Consider the following 22,738-nt stretch of genomic DNA (forward strand, 5'->3'; position numbering starts at 1 on the left):
GTCTCTGAATGGCTGACAGGTACAACAGAAAGAGTCCTGTCCTGGGCTTCTGAAGACCTGAATTATAGAATACTCTTTCCTTATCTCCCTATATCATATTGAGCTAGTTAATTCCCTTTTTGGGACTTAATTTCTACTTCTGTACAATGAGGAGGTTAAACTGGATCAGAGGTTCTTAATCTGGGGCCTTGCAGAGATTTGGGGGTCTTTCAAAAGCTCACATCTTTATTTTCCTTAACCTCTAACTGAAATTTAGCATTTGTTGCAATTATGAAATTTAAAAAATGTTATGTGAAGGATGTCCAAAAGATTCACCAAATAGACATAAGAATCCATGGAGATCAAAAAAGTTAAGAACCCCTGGGTTAGATGAATGCTCAAGTCCTTTCCAGCTCTGACCTTGTATTTTCTTTGATTTAAGTTCTCATCTCTCTTCAAAGGAGTAGGCAATTGGGGCCAGTTGGGGCCAGAACAATGACTCCTTGCTGATCCAGGCTAATTGCAGACCCCATGCACCCTCATGCTTCTCTCTAATGAGGCTTTGCTTTGGGAACTCTTTGACTTCTGAGCACTGCCCTTGATGTGGTCAGCCCTCACCCGGTGTTTAATCCCTTAGGCAGAATTGGGAAGTTGCGTGAAGTTTTCTTGGATTTGAAAATGGAATTGGACCAGGAGTTAGTAGACCTGGGATTGAATCCTAAAGCTGGCACTTAATAATTGTCTGACTCTGGACAAATTACTTTACTTAGCTTTGTTTTTCTCATCTGTAAAATGGGAATGAAAATACAAATACTTACCTTCTTTACAGCAAAGTGAGAAAAATACTGGGTAAACCTTCAATGACCCCTTTCATTTGTCCCCAAATTTCTTCCTTTTAGCATTTACCTTTCCCTAGATATGCAGAGTTGAGGACTCCCTAAGGGCACATGTATTACTCTTCATTTCTCTTTCCAAAGAAGGACAAGCTCTTGAAGCCATGTTACTTCCAAGATTCTGGTACCTTCTCTTCTCCCTATCTGTTTTCTTCTCAGAATACTAAACATTCTTCAATACTCAGTTCAAGTCCTACTTCCTTGGAAAGCCTTCCTTGATTAATCTAGTTCAAAGTCAGTATTTATTTCTGACACAGTGTAAATATGAGCATTGAACTGGAAATTTGGAGTTCTGGGTTGGAATTCTACCTTTTTTTCTCTCTGAACATTAGAAAACCATTTCATTTGCCTAAGCTTCTGTTTTTTCATTTGTAAAAGAATAAAAATAATGATGATATATGACTCCAAATACTGTGAGATTGTTGTAACAAAGTGCTATGGAAATGTGAACTGTTATTATTAATACTATTTTTTACTACATTCACTACAATCTATTTTAACAGTCTTCTATAAGACTCAAGTAGAAGAGACTTTATGACATAAAATGCCATATTTTGGAAGGGACCTTCAAATGTAGAATCCTTGAACCTAGGATAGCAAGGCAATTTAATTTCTCAGCTATCACATTGGTGGTGGAATGAGATCTATGACTTGAATATGACTTTGAAAAAGGATCTGCCTTATTCCAGAAAATCAGAATAGATAAATGGTTATAAGAGGATATAATACATTTTATGCAGACTTTTATTCTGACCAGTAGAGAGGAACTAGATTTGAAATGATGGAATGGAGGAGGCATTAGCCATACTATCTTTTTGAGATTGAGAAAATGAGAAAAGTTAGACCTAATCTGAATAAGCAACCTAGATCTTGGGTGAGCAGACTTTTTAAGGGTTCATGGGAAAGAGTAGATAGGATTCCATGGACCAATAAAAATCTGTCTAGGTGTGGTAGTACATATTTGTATTTTGCAAGTGAGAAAACAGATTGAAATGACATTCAAGGTTATACAAGTAATATATGACAAAGCTAGAATTTGAACCCACACCCCGATTCTAAATCCATCAGTCTTTTCAGCCTTCTTACACTTTACTCTGCTCCATATTTTCTGTGATTCATTTCCATTAGCCTTCTGGTTGTTCCATCTGTCGACTGTGCATTTTCATTGCCTTTCTTCTGACATTATCTCCAATTGATCCTGTATATATTTTGATTGTACATCATTGTTTGCTTATGGCCTCACCTATGGACTGTGAGCTCCTTCAATACAGGACTGTTTTTGTCTTTCTTATTCCCCAGTACTTAGAGAAGTGGGCACATGCTTCATAAATGTTGACTTGACAACTTGACCCCTTGACTTTTGTCCATCTTGTCCACTCCCAGTAGATCCCATCTCTTCTAGGAAGCTTGATCACTGCAGCTGACACTGTTCTCTCTCACACCTGAATTCCCTTAGTCTTTTCCAAGGAGAATTTGGTTCCATACTTTTAACCTCCATGCCTCAGGTTCTCCATTTAAATGGGGGGGGGATTATCCTTATCCTTCCTAGTTTTGTGGGGCTGTTGTGTGGGTCAAACTAGGCAGCACATGAAAGCACATTGGGAAAGCTTAAAATGCTAATTATGAGAAGCAATATACTATGGTAGAAAGGGCACTTGATTAGTTGTGACCGAATTCTGCTTACCAGCTCTGTGACAAGTGTTGAAGCCACTAAACTTAATTCAGTTTTCTCATCTTTAAAATGAGGTTAATTCAGCAAACATTTATTAAGTGTCAACTATGTGTGCAGAATACTGTGATAACCATTTGCGACAGAGGCAAAGTTTAGATCAAACTGGGTTCTTGCCTCCTTGAGACTCACAGTTGAACAGAGGCATTTGGCTGCTATATATGTTAACTATAATATATAAAAATTCAGTGGATAGAGGCCTAGAGTCAGGCCTTCAATACTTACTAGTTGTAAGTATAGGGTCACTTGGGGGCAAGTTATTTAACCCTGTGTGCCTCGGTTTCTTCATCTGTGAAATGAACTGGAAAAGGAAATGGGAAAGCATTCTAGTATCTTTGCCAAGAAAATCATCAATGGAGTCACAAAAAAAAAATCAGAATTGAAATGATTGAACAACAACAATTATAAATGAATACATAACTGGTACCGGATATAATAGTATGTGATTGTCATTCCTGCTGCCATGGAGGTTGAGGTTGCTAGATCAGTAGGGCTCCAACTGATTGAGTTTCTGCACTAGGGAAGTTCCGAAGACAGTGAGCCCCTGTTACTGGAGGCCAATAGGCTGCTCAGGTAGGGGCAAACCAATCCAGGTCATAAATGGAATTAGTTAAATATTAATTCATTAAAAAAATCAGTTTGTTGCTAATTCATAGTAGGGTTGGGTGTGTGAGGGGCAACTATACTTCTAACTTGGGAAAAACAGGGAGATCCAGTCTGAGTGTAAAATAAAATAAGGAAAAACCAAACAGAGCAAGGCTAAATGATAGGTCTATTCCAGACGTGTTGACAAAGTGCTTTGTGAGGTCGTTACTGACTTCAGGGTCAGAAGGGGCTATGTGGAAGAGATGGCCATAGTGCTCAGCTCTAAAAGAATGGATGAAAAATTCTGTGGACAAAGATGGAGCATGGCCACAGGGTAGAGGCAAGAGATTGTTGGGTATGTTGGGAAATGGGATCAGATGGGATAATATGTGGCAGGTAATTTGCAAATCTGAAAATGCTGTAGAAATGTTAAGAGTTATTATTTTCAGTCCTCTGGTTCTACTTGAAAGTGCTTGGGGGGTGGAGGGTGGGAAAGGCAGACAAAATGAAGCATGATTGAAAAGATTGAATGGTGCCAGAATGTAGCAGCCCTTAAATGCCAGGGAAAGGAATTCAGATTTTACTTGATAAGTGGCCATTGAAAATTTTGATGCAGGGATTCATACCACTAGATTTTGGAGCAATAGTGAAAAGGATGAGTTTGAGGAGAGGAGACAACAGGCAGACTTTTTGTTTTGGATTATCTGTAGTTCTGATAGATGACGATAAGGAATTGTGGTAAGATGATAATGGAAATAGCCAGATGGGGATTTTGAACCTGCCAAGTGTCCTGCAGATGCTTTATCCTTCTCTATATAATTTTTAGTGAACAGCCACTAGGAGTGCTGAGTAAATATTTGTTGTCCCACCCTTGATGTCAGTAGACCTGCAATGGTCTGTCCTCATCTAACCTGGTAGCAACATCCATTTCAACCATTCTCCCACCTTGCCATCCCCCAAAAAAGATGCTTTCCTAGCATTTCCACTGGGATGCACTAAAGATTGACTTTCATTGTGGAGGAAATTTAAGGACTGACTGGTTGTGGAAGAAATTTGGTGGCTAACTAGATTGAGGTCTAGACTCATTTAGTGTGTCTCTCATCACAAGGCTCTCAAGGTTCTGAGTAAGTTCTCCAATGAATAATAACTGTTTAATTAATAATGGCTCACCTTTATACATAGCAATTAACGTCTGTAACATTTAAGGTTCACAGAATCTAAGTCTTTGAAGACCCAGTCTTTATATCTGCAGCAGCTGGGGATACAAAGTGTCTGGATCTAAGACACTTAAATACTTTTTCATTGATTGAGCTCTAACTTTCACAACTTTATGAGACAGGTGCTACAATTATTATCTTCATCTTTATTAACCAGTGAAATTGAGAGTTACAGAGAGATGACAGCCAAGTTCCTGAAGTCAGTCAAGTTTTAGAAATAGGATTTGAGCATAGATTCCTGATTCCCAAGTTCATCCCTACAATATATTATGCTGTTTTACAGTTTACAAAACACTGCATCCTCTAACTTTCCAATAATCCTGCAGTGGGAGCTTCAGAATTAGTGAGAATAATGGTTTCCTGTCTTGCCTCTGACATATACTAGGTGTGGAATGCTTGATACTTCACTTACCTTCTCATTGTCCTGGGGATACAATTCAAATTGCTCATCTGTGTTGGTAGAGGGGATCTCTCCCGGAGAGTTACAGTCACTGATGAAATCAGGGGACTCACCAACCTTTTTTCCCTCTCTCCCTTTAAAGATTCCCTAAAACCTCAGAGCAGAATACTATATTATTCTTATTTTATGGATTAGGAAACTGATAGCCACAGAACTAGTGGGCAGATTTTCTTATTCTGAATTTGATGACTGTCTTCCACCAGTTGACAAGGTTTTCCTGAGCACTTGTGTATACCCTGGCATATGCCTTTTGCCTTTGGTGAGATAGCTTCTACACACCTTCTACATCTACACTCAAAGAGGTGATAATCCACTTAATTCCAGCATGCATTTGTGAAGTAGCTAGTATGTCTAGGATCTAGTAACAAGTACTAGAGTTAGGGATATATGGATTGTGTGGAGAAAAGTTCCTTTTTAGAGCTAACAGTTTTACTAAAGAGACAAAATACTTGTGTGTAAGAAGGTGAGCAACAACAATATTTGCCATTTTTGGACAGGGAATTGCTTCAGTGCAAATTGCTATGGAGCTGGGAATCAGGTTGCCTGGGTTCTGATTTCAGTGATGCTACAGGACTGACTTGCTGTATGACTTTGAGTCTGTCACTAAGTTTCTCTGGGCCTCAGTTTACCTTCTTTGTAAAACAAGGAGGGTAGCTTCTATGACCTTTAGGTCTTCACCCAATTAGCATTTTGGGCTCTGAGACCTCTTTCAGCCCCACCATTCTGTATTCCACCATTCTTTGGTCAAAGATCCATTTCAGCTCTGATAGTCTGCTATTACCTGGCATGTTCAAAGATTGGTGCAGATGGCAAAGACTTAGATTGAACAGGAAAGGCTTTTTAGTCTTCCTTCTTCAATCTGTCCTCCACATAGCTGCCCAAGAGATATATTCCTAAAGCATATGTCTGACAGGGTTTCTTCTCTGCTCAAGAAACTGAAGTCACTCTCTATTATTCTCGTGTCAAATACAAACTCTTCTGGTATTTACAGCCCTTCTTAGGCTGGCTCTATTCTCCTTCTCTAGCTGTATGTTTATTTGTGTGTGTGTGTATTTATAAATATATATTGATATATATGAAAAATACATAAAAGAAAATTATATAATATAAATTATATAACATCATAATATATGACATGATATAATAATAACATAAAGGGAAATAATATACAGGGAAATTTAATATGTGTATATATATAATATATATATATACATACATACATACATACATATAACACATTTCTCTCTCTCTGAAATTTGTTTTCATGTGTTTTTGGCTGATTTTATTGTTGTTCCATATCTTTAGCTCATTATCTCCCATCTTTGTATTTTTCTACATCCTTCATTTTCAAAGAGGTCTGATGACCTCACAAGGGTGATGTCTTGACTTGCACGTGAATGGAAATTGAGTGAGGCAAAGCTTGGCATAGTTATCAGCTTCTCTTTCTCTTTCCAGAGTCATCGAAATCCAGGGACAAGACAGAGATCAAAGGTCGTTAATGGCCCCCAGCCCAGGCCCTGTGGCTCATTGTTTGGCTTTTGATGGCTTAGAGTGACAGAGTATAAATAACCTTTCTACTTAGGCTTTCCCCTGTCTCTGGAATACATTTCTTCCTCATCTCAGCCTATTGGAATGCCAACTCGCCGCCCCCCGCCCGCCACCAGATCTCCCTTTAATCCTTCCATCTACTAGTACCTCTCCCTTTCCATTCTCCTCCTCAGTTACCTAGGATATATACTGAATATATTCTTCTATTGGCTATATGTTGATTCCCTGGTAGGCTAAACTTTTTCAAGACTGAGATTTTCATTTTTTTCCTACTTTGTCTTTCCTGGACTTAGCAGGGTATCTGGAACATACTAGGTGCTTTATAAATGTTTGGTTGAAGGAAGAGGAGCTAGCAATGCTGATGCCATAGTCTTCTTTCTGGTTGATTCACGGTCTTAGGTGCTTCTGAGTTCTTAGTCTGGAAGTCTGTGCAGATTTGAGCATGTCTCCCCCTCCCCCTTGGGGAGGGGAGGGGGCGGCTGAGCCACTGAGGCTCCTGCCTGGGCTTGCCTGTGTTGAAATGCTGCCTCATCATGACTTCCATCTCTGAGGGAGGCCAGAGGGCCATGCCCTTCAATCAAGCTGCTCCAGATATATTTAGGGAGTCAGGCACCTGGAGAATTTCCCTGGAGCATCTGAGAGCTCCACCCTATTCCTCTCCTCTTCTCCCATTCCTAGAGCCCCACATTCAGTCTTCTGAGTATTGGTTTGGTCCAGGCTTCCTGGGCTCTGTGTAGCTTATCACTAGCACTCCCTCTCTTGCTCCCAGAAAGCAGAATTGGGGCCATGGTGGGAGAAAGGGGAGTGTGGAAGAATTGGAGAGACACAGATTTAGGTTGATATAAGGAAAAACTTCCTCTTTACCAGACGTGTTCCCAAATGGAATGGGCTGCCCTTACAAGTAGTATGCTGTCATTGGAAGTCTTCAGGAAAGATCTGCATGAATACTAGTTGGGGACATTATAAAAGAAATTTTTGTTCACATACAGGTTGTATTGGATGACTTTTATGGCCCTTACCAACTTTAAGATTCTGGGATTTCCTACTTCTCTGTTAATAAGGAAAATAGTTAATATGTTTAAAGTGCTTTAAGGTTTGCCTCTTGCCCAAAGATCTTCCCCAAGTTGAGAGTTATCCTTTGCTTGGTGCTCTCCTTGCATTTCTGGCCTCAAGCTTTTTGGAGTCAAACAGATACAGGTGCCTTATGCATCTGAATTCATAGTGTATACCTTTAAGTCTTTTGGGAGACAGAGGCTTTGTGGACTTGAATTTCTTATATGTATTATTTCCTTGTATAATTCATAAATAGGAATAACTATAGTAATTGCTGGAATACTTTGTTTTCCCAATTTTTTCTTTAGAGCAATTTTCCCTCTAATGCTCACTATTTTTGTGACCTTTATGACTCAGTTACCTTCCCATGCCTCAATTTTCTCATCTATAAAATGAAGGACTTAGAATAGTTGGACTAAAATCCCTTACAGCTTTGTGATCATACGAACTGTAATATAGGGGAGAAAGTGCAAGGGTTTCTTGACACTTCTGTGGTTCAGTGATCACATGTATGGTTTCTCTTTCAAGTGGTAAAAATTGAAAATGAATCCATACCTTCTCATTATTATCATGTAAAATGACCTTGGGGTCTCATAATTTTTTCTTAAGGATCCCTACTGAGTATGGGGAAGCCTTTTTTAACCCTCTTGACATTATATGGATATTGATCAAGCTCAAAAGCTTTCCATCAGTGATCCCTCCACCTTTTCTCATAACCTGACCATCTCCTTTGCACATCTCATTTGCTCTTCTCTTGGATAACATCATTCATGTGACCTCTTTGATAATATGTTGCACCCCATTCAATCACCTTGCTTTACTGTTGCCCTTTGGAGGATCTCTCTGATACTTTCAAGACTCTGACTTGAAGCCATGTAGAATTATTGGAAGAATGTTGCTGTTCAAAAGATGGACCTTTGTGTCTGGCAGCAGCTTGGAGCCATAAAAAGAACTGTGTCTTTTTAAGAATTCTTTTTTATTGTGACTTCAGCAATCATCATCAATAATGGTTGCAGCAGGCAGAGTTCTGGATGGGGAATTGAGTTCAAATCTAGTCTTAGATATTTATTAGCTGTGTGATCATGGAGAAGTCAGTTTCCTCATCTATAGAAGTAATAAGCTCCCAGGGTGGTTGTGAGGATCAAATGAGATAATAATCATAAAGTGTTTAGTACACTACCACACACTTACCAAGTGCTATAAAAATGCTAGTTATCATCATTATTATAAAGAATTACGAATTATAGCTGAATGGGCATCCAGGTAGTTCAGTGGGTAGAATAACAGGCTCAGAATCTGCTGTGTGAGCTTGGACAAATCACTTAGCCTGTTTGCCTCAGTTTCCTGGAAAATGAGCTAAAGAAGGAAATAGAAAACTACTCCAGTGTCTTTGCCAAGAAAACCCCAAATGGGATCATGAAGAATTGGATTCGAATGAAATGACTAAAAACAACTTGAATGACATCATGCTTAAAATAATTAAGCAATAACAATTTTTGACCCTTTCTGTATCTTCTCTCCCTTCCCTCTGTGCATCTTTTAAAATGTTATTTTGCTAAACATTCAGGAATAAGAAACAAGAGGTAAAACCTTTTTATAGATTTTACAGACTCCTCATATTTTTATGTACAAAAGAGAAGAATCACAAGATCCCTTTAACATGAGTTAGAAGTAGAAAGAAGAAATTAGACAAGGAGTCAGAAGATCTAAGATTTAGTCTCTTTTCTAATAATTAACTGTGTGATCTTTAGCAAATTGCTTAACTTCAGCCTTGACATCATTATCTATAAAATGGGTATAGAAATCCCTGCCCGGCTTTCCTGACCGGGCAACTATGAGGAAAACACTTTGTATGTGTTAGATGTTATTGTTTTATTATTGTTAATGTATTATTATCTAATGGATAATTATATACTGAGAATTGGAATGGATTACTCTACATTACCCCCTGAAGGTAGAGCTAACAGTAGGTAGAGATTGCATATTTTAGTTTATACAGATTGGAACTCAATCTAAAATGGAGCTTCCTAACAATTAGAATTAAGCATGGAAATAGATTATTTTGTCAGTGAGTATTCTGTCATTAGGAGTTAGGTGTAGAAGACATTCTTGTCCATGGATAGGTTGGACAGATGACCTCTGAGATTCTTTCTAACTCTGATCCATAATGGTAAAGACCATAATGCTGTGATTTCATTTTATGGAGATTTCAAAAGGGGAAATGACTTGACAGTTATAGAGCATGTTGATGGCAGTTCACTGGAACTTCTGCCTCTCCTCAGCCCAGGGCTGTTTTCCACTCTCTATTGGAGAATTTCATATCCACAGCTTCTGGTTTTATTTTTAAGCTTAGTCATAGACCATCTTTGAAATCTCTCCCTCCCTTCTTCCATCCTTTTCTTTCTCTTTTTCCCTCCTTCCTTCCCTCTCCCCCTCCACTTCTCTAATGATTTGTGTGTCCCTGTTTGAGTGACTTTGGATCCATTTGTGTAGATGTGTAATGAATTAGGAAAGAAAGGTAGTCATTTAAATTCTCCTGAAGGAGGTGAGTATAGGACAGGTATTGCTTTTAAAACAGCCTCTTTCTTTTTGCTCTGATTTATGAGTTGAGATTTCTGTGTTTGAGTGATTTCTTATGCTTACAGTATGCCACTGAATGTTCCCATTCCTCTGACTACTTCTTCCATAATTCTTCTGTGTAATGGTAGGTAAAATCAAGAATTTTGTCCTGGAAGGAGCTGCAGAAGACACTATGTCCCATTCAGACTTGAATAGAATCTTTTCTCTCTGATATCCCCAGAAAGTCATCCCCTAGTTTACATTTGAAAACTTCCTATTGTGTGAAAATCCTTTTTTTCTTAGATTTCTTAGAACTGAAAATGCTGCTTCTTAGTTTTCCATGGCTCTAAGAGTATATATGATAGATTCAATGAATATTAGAATATTCAAAGAATATTAGAATATTCAATGAATAAATTCATTGCCATAGAATGTAGAACTGAAAGGGACTTTAGAGAGATCACTGTACTACTTTTCTATCTCCTTCCTGGCAGATTATTCTATTTCTGAGACTTCCTCCCTCAATTGATGAGTTCCAACCTGGAACTTCTATTTGAGAAAGTTCCTATACCAGATGTGCTTACTCATAATCCTCTCCAAGCTACTATTCCACTTTGTCCCCACCCCTTTATTAGCTCCATTTTATATATTGTCTCTCATCAGAATGTAAGTTGTTTGGAGGCAGAGACTGCCTTTCTTTTTGCTTACACACAGTGCCTGGTGTGTAATAAATACTTAATAAATGCTTTATCTAATCAGTCAATTAGCCTTTATTAAGAGCCTACCATGTTCCAGGCATTCTGCTAAGCACTGGGGATACAAAAAAGGGAAAAATCCTTGCTCTCAAAACCTTACAATCTGATGGGGGAAACAACATCCAGGCATCTATGTACAAACAAGATGCATATAGGATAAATCAACAAAAAAGGCACTAAGAGTAAGGAAGACTGGGAAAGGTTTCTTGTGGAAGATGAGACTAGTTCAAACATGAAGGAAGCCAGGGAAACCAGATAATGGAAATGAATAGGGAGATCTTTCCAGGAATTGTGGAAGATCCAATAAAACCAAGTAAGGAAGAAGATGAGTGCAAGTCACAACCAGGAGACCAATGTCAAGTCAACAACCATTTATTAAGCATCTGCTAAAGCTTTATCTAGTCTAATCAAAGCCAATAAAACAAAAAATTCTAATTTCTTCAAAAAAAAACTTTTGACATTCTGTCTTGAATTTCAGTCAAATCAAATCTGAAAGCATTAAGTTCCTACCATGTGCCAAGCATTGTGCTAAGTATGGGGGTACAAAGAAAAGCAAAAATAATTCCCTCCCTCTAGGAATTTAAAATCTGATACTTCAGTTATTTTGATTGGGTGTAGCCCATTATATCTAACCAATTTCAGATTAGATCAAAATCACACTGCATCTCATCATTTTATATTCTACCTGGGATATCTTATTATCTAACCTGATGGTTCTCATCTCTTGCAGGTTATTTTTTGCTTTTGGAAAGGCAATTAGTTTCCTGCTTGATAGATCAACTTACCATTGACTTGTATAGAATCCAGATTTCTTTTCCTGCTCACTACCACCTTATTATTGTCTTTTTCCCATTGTAGTTATTCAGTCATTTTTCAGTAATGTTTGTGTCCAACTTGTGACCCCATTTGGGGTTTTCTTGGCAAAGATACTGAAGTGGTTTGTCATTTCCAGTGAAACCAAAGGTTTTGGGGGACTTACCCAGGATGACATGGTTAGTAAATGTCTGAAAATAAATTTAAATTTATGAAATGAATCATCCTGACTCCAGACCTGACATTTTATTCACTGCACCACATAGCTGCTTGTTTCCTCTCCTATAAGATCAAGAACAGAGACTCTCTTACTTTTATATCTGTGTCCTGTTACTTAGTATTGTACAAAACTTACAATATTAAATTTGTGAGCTAGAAGTAACCTTAAAACATGGATTGACACAACTTAATAAATATTGTTGATTGATTGAGAACATAGAATATGTGAGCTGGAAAGGACTCTTAGGGATGGTCTAACTCAATTCCTCATTTTTAAGTAGAGAAACTAAGGCCTACAGAGAATAATACCTTGCTTTTCCTGGCAGGAGGAAAAGTTTGAATTGAAAATAATTTTTGTACTGTGGACTTTGTGATCTGACCTCCTGCCCTGGATATGATAGGATGCATTCCTAGGTAATAGTGGAGTCTGTCAGGTAGCAACAGGAGAATGGAATAACAATAAAACAAGCTGTTTGTAGCTGTGGATTTTCTTTATATTAAGCTAGACATTTCTGTTAGCCTTTAACTAATCATTCTAGTAATGGGGAGCTCTCACTATCATTGAAGGCAGCCCATTTTATTTTGGGACAACTCTAGTTGTTAGGGAGATTTTTAATCTAATTTACAGGTATTTGTTGAACCTCATGATTGGCCCCTTGGAAGCCTCTATGGGAAACCATTTTTAAAAACCTAATGATGCAGAAACTAAGTCTCTTTAGAGTCCAATAAATAATGAGGAGATTAATATTAAACCTTTGATTTCATTGATATTTAAAAGTTGTAGATGAAATTCTGATGTACGTGGCTCTCTACAACAATGAGATGAACCAAATCAGTTCCATTTGTTCAATAATGAAGAGAACCAGCTACATCCAGTGAAAGAACTATGGGAAATGAGTATGAACAACCACCACATAGAATTTCTTCTATGTTTCTGTTTTTTGTCTACTTGCATTTTTAATTTTCTTCTCAGGTTACTTTTACCTTATTTCTAAGTCTGATTTTTCTTGTGCAACAAGATAACTATATAAATGTGTACACATATATTGTATTTAACATATACTTGAGCATATTAAACATGTATTGGTCTACCTGCCATTTAGGGGAGGGGGTAGGGGGAAGGAGGAGAAAAGTTGGAACAGAAGGTTTTGCAGTTGTCAATGCTGAAAAATTACCCATGCATATGTCTTGTAAATAAAAAGCTATAATAAAAAGAGTTGTAGGTGAGGATATTTTGTACACCAAGATATTTTTTCAACAATATTTTCAATATTCTTAGAGAGTCACTTAGGTTAAATGACTTCCTCAGAGTCACACAGTCAGTCTATGTCAAAGGCAGGACTTTCTCCTAGGGCTTCCAAGCTTGACTCTGTATTCATTATGTCACCACTATATCTGTCAAGTCATAATCAGAGAGATGGATAGTTACTGTCTACACAGGCTTTTTCATTGTGGGTTGTGCATCTTAAGCTTTCTACATTTAAAAGAGCATTCCAGTTTTCTTTATTTTCCTCTCTCTTTTTTCCCTTAATTACATTTTATTTTTTCAAATAAATGTAAAAATAATTTTCAGTATTCATTTTTGTAAGATTTTGTGTTCCAAATCTTTTCTCCTTTTTCTCCATTATCTTCCCCCCTCTCCAAGAGAGCAAGCAATCTGATATAGGTTGTTACATGTACAATATTTTAAATATATTTCCATATTTGTCATATTGTACAAGAAAAATTAGACCAAAAGGGGAAAAAACACAAGGAAGAAAACTCAAAGAAACAATAAAAAAGGTGAAAATACTATTCAGTTTCCATAGATCTCTCTGAGTATGGATGGCATTTTTTATCCCAAGTCTGTTGGAATTATCTTGTATCACTGCATTGCTGAGAAGAGCTAAGATATATAATATCCTTGCTGTTGCTGTGTACAATGTTCTCCTGGTTCTGTCATTTAACTTAGCATTAGGTCATGTAAATCTTTCCAGGCTTTTCTGAAATCATCCTGCTCATTATTTCTAATGGAAGAATAATATTCCATAACATTCATGTACTATAACTTATTCAGCCATTCTCCAAGTGATCCACTCAGTTTTTAGTTCCTTGCCACTATAAAAAGAGCTGCCACAAACATTTTTGCATATGTGGGTCTTTTTTCCTCTTTTAGAGCATTCCAACTTTTGCTTGATAGTTGTACCATTCCTTTGTGGCAGTCCGGCCCTATTTTATAGAGCATATAACTGAGTCCCAGAGAGGCAAAGATACTTGCCCAGGGACACACATAGGAAGTTACTGAGATTAAAACTTGGGACTTCAGGAATTCCATTTGATTCAGTTTCTTATATCTTGCTTTGTCTGAAGACTACGTTGGTGAAAAATCAAATTCCTTATCCAGCCACATATCCATCTTATAGACAGAATATTAATGGCTAACATGGATTATAATTTAAGGTTTGTGAAGCATTTTACTCATAGCATCTCATTTGATTCCTGGGAGGTAGGTGCTTTTATTGTCTGTATTTTACAGATGAGGAAATTGAGGCAGATTTAAATAACTTGCCTGGGGTTAAATAGCTAGTAAATGTCTGAAGCTGGTCTTGGACTCAGGTAATTCTGTCTCCACATCCAGCAATCATATACCTCTATTATGTTATATAAAAATATAGATATATTGACTAGGTCATAATATATAGATATTTACACATATACATGTGTATATATATCTATATCTCCTAGAGAATAATCTTTTTGGTGATACATATTTCATCATTATTAAGTCCATCTCTTCCAGTGCCCAACAAAATGATTTAAACATGGCATTAAGATGAATATTGAATCATTCTCTGGAAACAGACTGATCTTTAAACTTATCAGCTGCCTCATCTACTCATTCAGTGTTATCTTCCCTACTCATTAAGGCACAGCTCAGAGTCCATAGGCTGGGACCATAGAACTAAAAAGGAACCTCAGAGATCTAATTGGATTATTTTACAAATGAGAGAAACCGAGGCATTAAATAACTTTCCTTGACTCTGGGCAAGGATCTCTTTGGGCTATATTTTGATTTGGGAAACCCCATGTTAATATTATGTATATTTTATACTGGATCACTTGTCATCTAAGGGAGAGGGTGAGGAAAGGGGGAGGAAATTGGAACACAAGGTTTTGCAAGGGTCAATGTTGAGAAATTATCCTTGCTTATGTTTTGAAAATAAAAAGCTTCAATTAAAAATAAGAAACAAAAAAAATTATGTATGTTCTATTGTGTTTTTATTTACTTTACTAAACCATTCCCAGTTACATTTTAATCTGTCTCAGGCTTTCTATTTGACATCTCTGTTCTAAGTACCCTATTTTTAAAAGACTCTACATTCTATAGATTTGTCATATTCTATGTTCCACTAATACATTCTGTGTTTTCTTATGCTGAGGTTTCTTCTGAAATAATCTGTGTTCTGAGACCCCTTTCAGCTCTGACACTTTTTGTGATTTGGTGACTTTGGGCATTTGGTTTTCTCTTTATACCCTCTGCATGGCTTGAATGCTAAAGCCTGGACAGATTGCCCTTTAGTGGGTGACTGCTCCTTATCACATCCTCTCTCTCCCCAGAAACTTTGTCTCTTGGAGTCTATTTCCTACACTTTGTTCTCTTACACAGGCAAAAGGTTGTCTGTAAATTGGGTTTCTATTCCATTGATGTCAGTGACTAGATGTGTGGTCTTGGATAGGATTTTCCCATTCCCTTTCTATCTGGCTCAGGGTGGGGCCTGAGAGAACCAGTTGTCTGGAGAAATGTCTCACTATTTTTTTCTTTCTCCAAACTAGGCTGGACTGAAGGGACCTTATTTGATGCAGATCTGAGCCCACTTTGCTTCTCTGAGGTGAGTAATTAGGGAACTGGAACAAGGTGGGGTGGAGAATGGGTGCTGGAGGCCAATAGTGTATTCACATGGGTGTGTTCTTAAGTGAGAGGATGAAGTTTTCTGGAATAATGAGAGAATGGTATCCAGCTGATAAAACTCATCGGAATCCATCAGGATTTGCTTTCTGGGTCTTTCAAGTCTTTGCCATGTTCCATATAAGCATGAGAAATAAGATGTTATGCTCTGGGGCTGTGGAGATATCATTCTTCAGGAGGCTTTTCCAGATCACTCCCTACCCTCACCCCCATCTCTTCTTGCTAATGTGCCTGCCCTCTTATAGTGCTTTTGTGTTATACTTATACACTTAGGTTTATTCTGTGTCTCCTCGGTAGAATGTAAGCTCCCTGGGGACAGGGGGCTGTTTCTTTGGTTTTTTGAATTCTCAGTTCTGGACAGTTAGATGGCATAAGACCTGAGATCAAATTCTGTCTCAGACACTCAGCTGTATGACAGATAATGGGTAAGTCACATAATTTGCTTCTGTTTTCTCATCTGTAAAATGGAGAAAAAAATGGCAAACAGCTGCAGTATCTCCAGTGAGAAAATCCCAAGTGGGAGTCACAAAGACTGAAAATAACTAAATAAAACTCCTTACATCTAGTACAGTTTCTGGCACTTTTAAAATTATCATTTTGGGTCAAGATTTACAATTTTCTTGGGCTGGGGAACTCCTACTGTGGAAACTCTCTTTGTCAATGCAGATTGGCAATTAGCTGTTATTTATGTCTCTAGAAAGTAACCAGTTCCCCCAAAGGTCCAGTGAGTTGCCAACTCATATATGTTAGTCAGGACTTGAATGCAAAGCATCCACATTCTAACTCTGGTCTGCTTTTTTTGCCCTACACTTAATAAGTACTTAATAAAAGCTTGTTGAGTTGACTTGAACCATGATAAAACTGAAGACCTAGAAGGTCTTTGTTTGAGTCGAAGTTTAAGGGGCAAAAAGTAGCCATGGCCAAGTGGAGAAACAGTCAGTCCTGGAATCAAGGAAGTCGTGAGTTCAAATCCTGATTCTGACACATACGATCTTTTATGATTACCTAACTAACCTATGTGAGCTAGATTTTTGACCTTTATAAAAATGGGGAAAAAATGGGAATAATAGTGATCATACTTCCTTGAGGAAGGCAGGAAGGTGCCATGGAAAGAACACTGAATTTGCATCACAGAACTTGGCTTTACATCTTAACTCAAAGACCAGTATCATCTGGCTAAGTCCTTCAGTGTTTTTGAACCTCTCTTTCCTCACAGAAAGAAGGAGTGAGATTAAATGGCTTAAATTAAGTGACACTGGCTTCCTTGCTGTTCCTTATGCAGGATAGTCCATCTCCCAGCTACAGGAATTTTCACTGGCTTTCCCCACACCTGGACCCCTCTCCTCTTTCATCTCTACCTACTTGTTCCCGTGGGTTTTTTAAGTCTCAGCTAACATCTCTCCTTCTTTATGAAGCCTTTCCTAGTCCTCCTTAATCTGAGGGCTTTCCCTTTGAGACCATCCCCCTAGTTAATGTTAACCTCTATGTGTTTTGTCTATACAAGGTTTCTTCCTGTTATCCCCCTCATTAGACTGTGAGCTCCTTGAAAACAGGGCCTGCTTTCATTTTATTCCCTGCTTTTCTTTGTATCCTCAGTTCAAAAGTGCCCATTAATTTGATCTCCAGCTCTAAATCTAGGATTAATTATGATCTATCTATAATACCCCTTAAAGGCAGTAACTTTTTATTTTGTCTTTGTACCCTAAGTGCCTAAGCATAATAACTACTTCATATTGAATTGAATTGATTTGAAAATTCCTTTTAACACTAAAATGCTATAGAAATCTACATTATTATTTATTATACATATTAACAATGACTATGCTGTCTCTGACTATTCCTGTTTCCTTATATATCCCTCACACAGGCCATCCTCTCTTTTCTTTCTCTATCTAAGCCAGGCTTATTCTTAGCTTCTTAACTCTAGTTCACACTATCCTTCCTCCCTCCCCCAATGTCTGTTCCCTAAACCTGGCCCATCATAATCATTTTTCAAGGTCTCCATAAAGAAGTAAAAACTCAACCTTTCCTCTAGGAAGGCTGCTAGGGTTGGTAAATGGAATGTTTAATAAGGATCATAGGCATATAATAGGAGCTTAATAACTGTGTATTGATTGATTGGTGTAGATTCACATCATCTATCCATCTCTCTCTGTTTCTTTGTCTCTCTTTGTTTCTTCTCTCTCTCTTTCTCTAAATATCTATCTATTCTTCTACTTTTCTTTCTTTGTTTCTCTGATCTATATATCTATTTCTCTTTCTCTCCCCTTCTTCCTTCTTCCTGCCCTTCCTCTCTGTCCGTCTCTGGCTCTCACTGTAGCTATATCTAATCTATCTTTATATCTATCACCTATCTATCCCTCTATTCCTCTATCTCTAATCTATATCTATCTATTGCCATTTCTCTTATCTATCTTTATTCCCCTATCTCTTTTGTTTCTCTTAACTATTTTTTCTATATCTATCCCTCTCTTCTTAACTCTCTTTGTATCTATTCCTCTCTCTTTTTCTGTCTGTCACTGTAGCTACCTCTATTTTCTTTTTTTTTTAATATTTTATTTTCTTTTATTTAATAATAACTTTATATTGACAAGCTACCTCTATTTTCACACCTATCTTTCTATTTCTAATCTATATCTATTCATTTCTCTTATCTATCTTTATTCTTTTATCTTTCTATCTCTTTTATCTATTTTTATATGTATCCTTTCTCTATCTGTATCTCTTTCTAATCTATCTTTATCAATATCCATCTATCTACATATGTGTGTGTGTATGTATGTAGTATGTATTGATTTATGTCTGTCCCTCTGTCTGTCTATCTTTTGGATTAGATTTTGGATCAGACTGGTTATATACTTTAAAGGGAGAGTCTCACCCTTTTCTACCCCCAGGCATTTAGTGGCCATATTCTTCCCCTCCCCTTCCCCTCCTAGGCTCAGTTTAGGAGGCTTCTCCAGCTCTCTAGACATTTTGTCCCCTTTTATTTCCTCTGTGAAGCCCTACTAGTATTCATCCCAAGAACACTTCACTCCTTCTCATTACTTGAGAACGGAGAGGCATTCCTTTGCCCTTTCACTACCTCCCCTGGGATCGAGACCCGGTCTTCCCCTGGGCAGGCTAGCTGCTGATTGGCACTGCCCCATGCAAGCATTATATTCTGTGCAGGGCCTGGCCACCTTGGCCACATTCCTTCCCCCTCCACCCCCTCTCTACATTAGCTGAAGAGCAAATCTCAGGCTTGCACCGCTGCTGATCTGCGCTAATAGCCAGCCCTCGACTGCTGCTTTGTGTTTCCCTGCTGGGTGCTTTGCTGATGGTGACTCCTGTAGATTTCCCTGCCTTCTTTTGGGCTGGGGTAGGCGCTTGCTCAGCTGGCTTTGATTGGCACCTAGCAGCCTGCTGGCTTGTCTTACCATAAACAGAAGCAGCCCTCAATTGTCATCTTCGAGCATTACTGTAATTACCAGCAAGCCTACAGTTATTTACATTTATCTAATTACCTACCTCTTCTCTCTTCTTCTTGCTGAAAGACTTCAGATACTAATTTGCTGCCTCTCTGCCTGAAACAGTGTCCTTATTTTACCCCTTGGCTTGCAGAAGAAATGGTGACTGATTCAAAGTCTAATGATCAATCATCCAATAACCATCATATTAGCTAATGTTTATACAGTGCCTAATGTGTGCCAGGCACTTTATAGATGTTTTCTCATTTCATCATCATAGCAACTCTGGGAGATGGATGCTGTTATTATCCTTACTTTACAATTGAGGAAACTGAGGCAGTTAGAAGTTAAGTAACTGACCCAGAGTCATAAAGCTAAGGTGAGATTTGAACTCAAATCTTCCTAACTGGAAGTCCAGTTTTTTCTATCCACTGTGACACTTAACTGCATAGAATTTGATGATAATATAATTGAAGATATGTAAACAAATGCATGGGGAAGTAGTGCAGTGAATGGAGCACTGGGCTTGGAACCAGGAAGACTCATCTTCATGAGTTCATATTCAGCCTCAGACACTTACTAGCTGAATGGCCTTAATCCTGGGTGCCTCAGTTCTCTCATTTTTTAAAGTGAACTGGAGAAGGAAATAATAATCTGTTCCAGTATCTCTCTTCTTAAAAATTTTTTATTATAGCTTTTTATTTACAAGATATATGCATAGGTAATTTTTCAGCATTGACAGTTGTAAGACCTTTTGTTCCAACTTTTCTCCTCCTTCCCCCCTACCCCATCCCCCAGATGGCAGGTTGACCAATACATGTTAAATATCTTAAAGTATAAATTCTGCTCATATCCATATCCTCCTGGAGTAAAGGCAGTTGTGAGTAGATGCATAGGGCAGTTGGTTGGTATGTCTTGTACAGAAACAATGGTAATATAGAGTTGATTATTGCATCCAGAATAGCATTTGGAAAGGTGAGGGGAAGGGTAAACCCATAGGGCAGATGACAGTTAGCCAGTATGGGTGGTTGGATGGGATATGAAGCAAATTTGAGCTAGGCCACTAGAAAGAGTTGGTTGAGTGATTTTATGCTCACTATTGAACAATTAAGATACTTTAGCCCTAGGGTGGGAGTGTTGTGAAGCCAAGTGGATTAAGGCATGGTTTTTAGCAGTCTAGTTTGAAAGGTGCTATTTCTGGTGGTGAGAAACAGGGCAAATGTTGAACAGATGGTAATCTCATAAGATCATAGTTTTAGAGCCGGAAAAGGACATTTGAGAACATCTAGTTCAGCAGTTCCCAAAATATGGTCCAAGGACACATAGTTTGTAGGCCCTCAAAACCCTTTCAGGGGGATCTGCATGGTCAAAACAATTTTCATAATAATCCTAAAATATTTTAATTTCTTATGCAATAAATATGGATAGATATAATTCACATAAACAAAATTTTGAGGGAGTCTTTAAAATAATCAATTGATTTTCTCTTATTGATTATGCTCAGAACTTTGTGTCTCATTTACCTTATTTTGACCATAATACAACAGTTTTTAAGAGTGTGAAAGGGCTCCTGAGACGAAAAAGTTTGAGAAACACTAATCTAATCCTATCTAGGTTACAAAGCTAGTAAGCATTAGTTCCTCTATTTCTAGAGACCCTTTTCACTGTATAAGGCTGCCACCCTGGTTATATTCCTGGATGCCATGTGAAACCTTTAAAATTTGCAAAAAAAAAAAAAAACCCAAAACTTTTCATACATTATCACTTTTTATCTTCAAAGCAACCCTGTGACTTAGATGATATGAATATTTATTATTCCCATTTTACAGAAGAGGGAACTAAAACTAGAGAGACCAGTTGATTTTGCCCTTGCCACTTGTCTAAGTATCCAAACTATTTCCTAATCTCATTTAAGAATCTCTGCCTCTAAATGACCTCCTTTTTTCTGTCATTCACTAATATCTTTCATACCTCTCTTCTCACATAGTTTGCTAATATTCTGTAGCCTCCTCTTGTCCAATTTGATCCAGCAGGCATTTCTTGAGTGCTTGCTAAGATGATGTCCCTTTCTCAGGCCCAGAGGACACATCTCTGACCTTGGTCTCTAACAGTGAAAGTGCCCTTTACTAAACCATGGAAGGACTTTGCCTTCACACGGTTGCTGTGCTGACATGAATCAGGGCATAGTCACGTTATGTAGCTGGGTCTTGTCTTGACCTACACGTGAGATCTTGTTTGACTGTGAATCCATGGGCTCAAAAGCTTAGGCTGGAGTTAGTGCAAAGTGTATATTACTGAGACACACTCAATTGGTAGCTTTATAAGATAATTGTCACTGGGTAAAGATCTCTGCTCCAGAAGAAAGAGTACAACTTTATCTCTATCCTCAACAGCTTTGAGTGGGACCTGTTGAATTTATTCAGGATAACTGGAGCAGAGGTCTTTCTCCACTTTCCCAAATGAGGCCCTTTCTCCATCCATCTCCCTAAAAGCTATTTAGGCTCTTCCTGGAAAACGATGCCTAATTCTGGGCATTAGACTTTTAAGTGGGATGTGGAGTTTTTGGCAGGACACCATGAGTATACTCTGCCAACTGTTTGGAGGACTCCAGAGGAAAGCTCCAAGGAATTGGGATTAAGTCCTCAGTAGAGGAGGCCCCACTGTGATTAGATTCTCCTTGTAGGAGAATCCTTGTAGGATTCTACAATTGAAGAAATAAAAGTACTGGAAATAGAAGTGACTTTATACTATATACCCTAAGATCATGGATTTAGAACTGCAAAAGGAGCTTAGATTTATCTAGTATGTTCCCTCTCCCCTTTATTTTACGGATATGGAAACTGAGCTTCAGAAATTTACCAGATTCCTACTATTGGTAAATATTAGAACCAGGATTTTAAACAGCATTGAATGGGAGAGCATTAGAGCAGAGCAAATTACAAGGTGTTCCCTAGTACCTGCAGAAACAGATTAAAATGGAATTGGAAAATATTTAACAAAATACATAAAAATACCATAAAATGTGGATTTTCTAAATGATTATGCTCATGGAGAAATCTTTACATATAGTTGAGAGGTCTCTCAGTTTTAAACCACTGTCTTAAGGCATAATATCAGAGCTTGAAATGTCAAAGATAATAGAGGACTATGAAGATATGAGGTCAGAGCCCTGGAGATTTGGGCCAATGAATCTCAAAACTTTTGGTCTCAGGACCCTGTTACACACTTAAAAATCATTGAGGACCTTCCTTTCCAAAGAGTTTTTGCTTATGTTGAAACATACTTTATTAGAAATCAAAATATCTTATTTTTTGAAAATAATTTTGATTTTGTAGCGTTCCTAAAATAGACTTCCAGAGTCCCCCAGATCACATTTTGAGGATCATTGATTTACTCTTTGTTGTTGCTATTCAGTCATTTCAGTCTTCATGACCCCAATTGGGGTTTTCTTGGCAAAGATAATGGATTTGTTTGCTAGTTCCTTTTCCAACCCATGTTATAGATGAGGAAACTGAAGCAAAAGGGGTTGTGATTTA

At 37.9% G+C, this 22,738-nt stretch overlaps 1 long non-coding RNA gene across 1 annotated transcript in view; it reads left to right on the forward strand.

The window, feature by feature from the left end:
* LOC127544501 (uncharacterized) overlaps positions 1-15,680 on the forward strand; it is a 98,591-nt gene extending 82,911 nt beyond the window's left edge. Inside the window, exon 3 of the long non-coding RNA XR_007949457.1 lies at positions 15,624-15,680. This is a non-coding gene — a long non-coding RNA (uncharacterized LOC127544501). The remainder of the gene's footprint in view (positions 1-15,623) is intronic.
* Positions 15,681-22,738: the final 7,058 nt, after the last annotated feature.

Source organism: Antechinus flavipes, chromosome 1 (assembly GCF_016432865.1).
Source record: "Antechinus flavipes isolate AdamAnt ecotype Samford, QLD, Australia chromosome 1, AdamAnt_v2, whole genome shotgun sequence".
Classification (NCBI taxonomy): domain Eukaryota; kingdom Metazoa; phylum Chordata; class Mammalia; order Dasyuromorphia; family Dasyuridae; genus Antechinus; species Antechinus flavipes.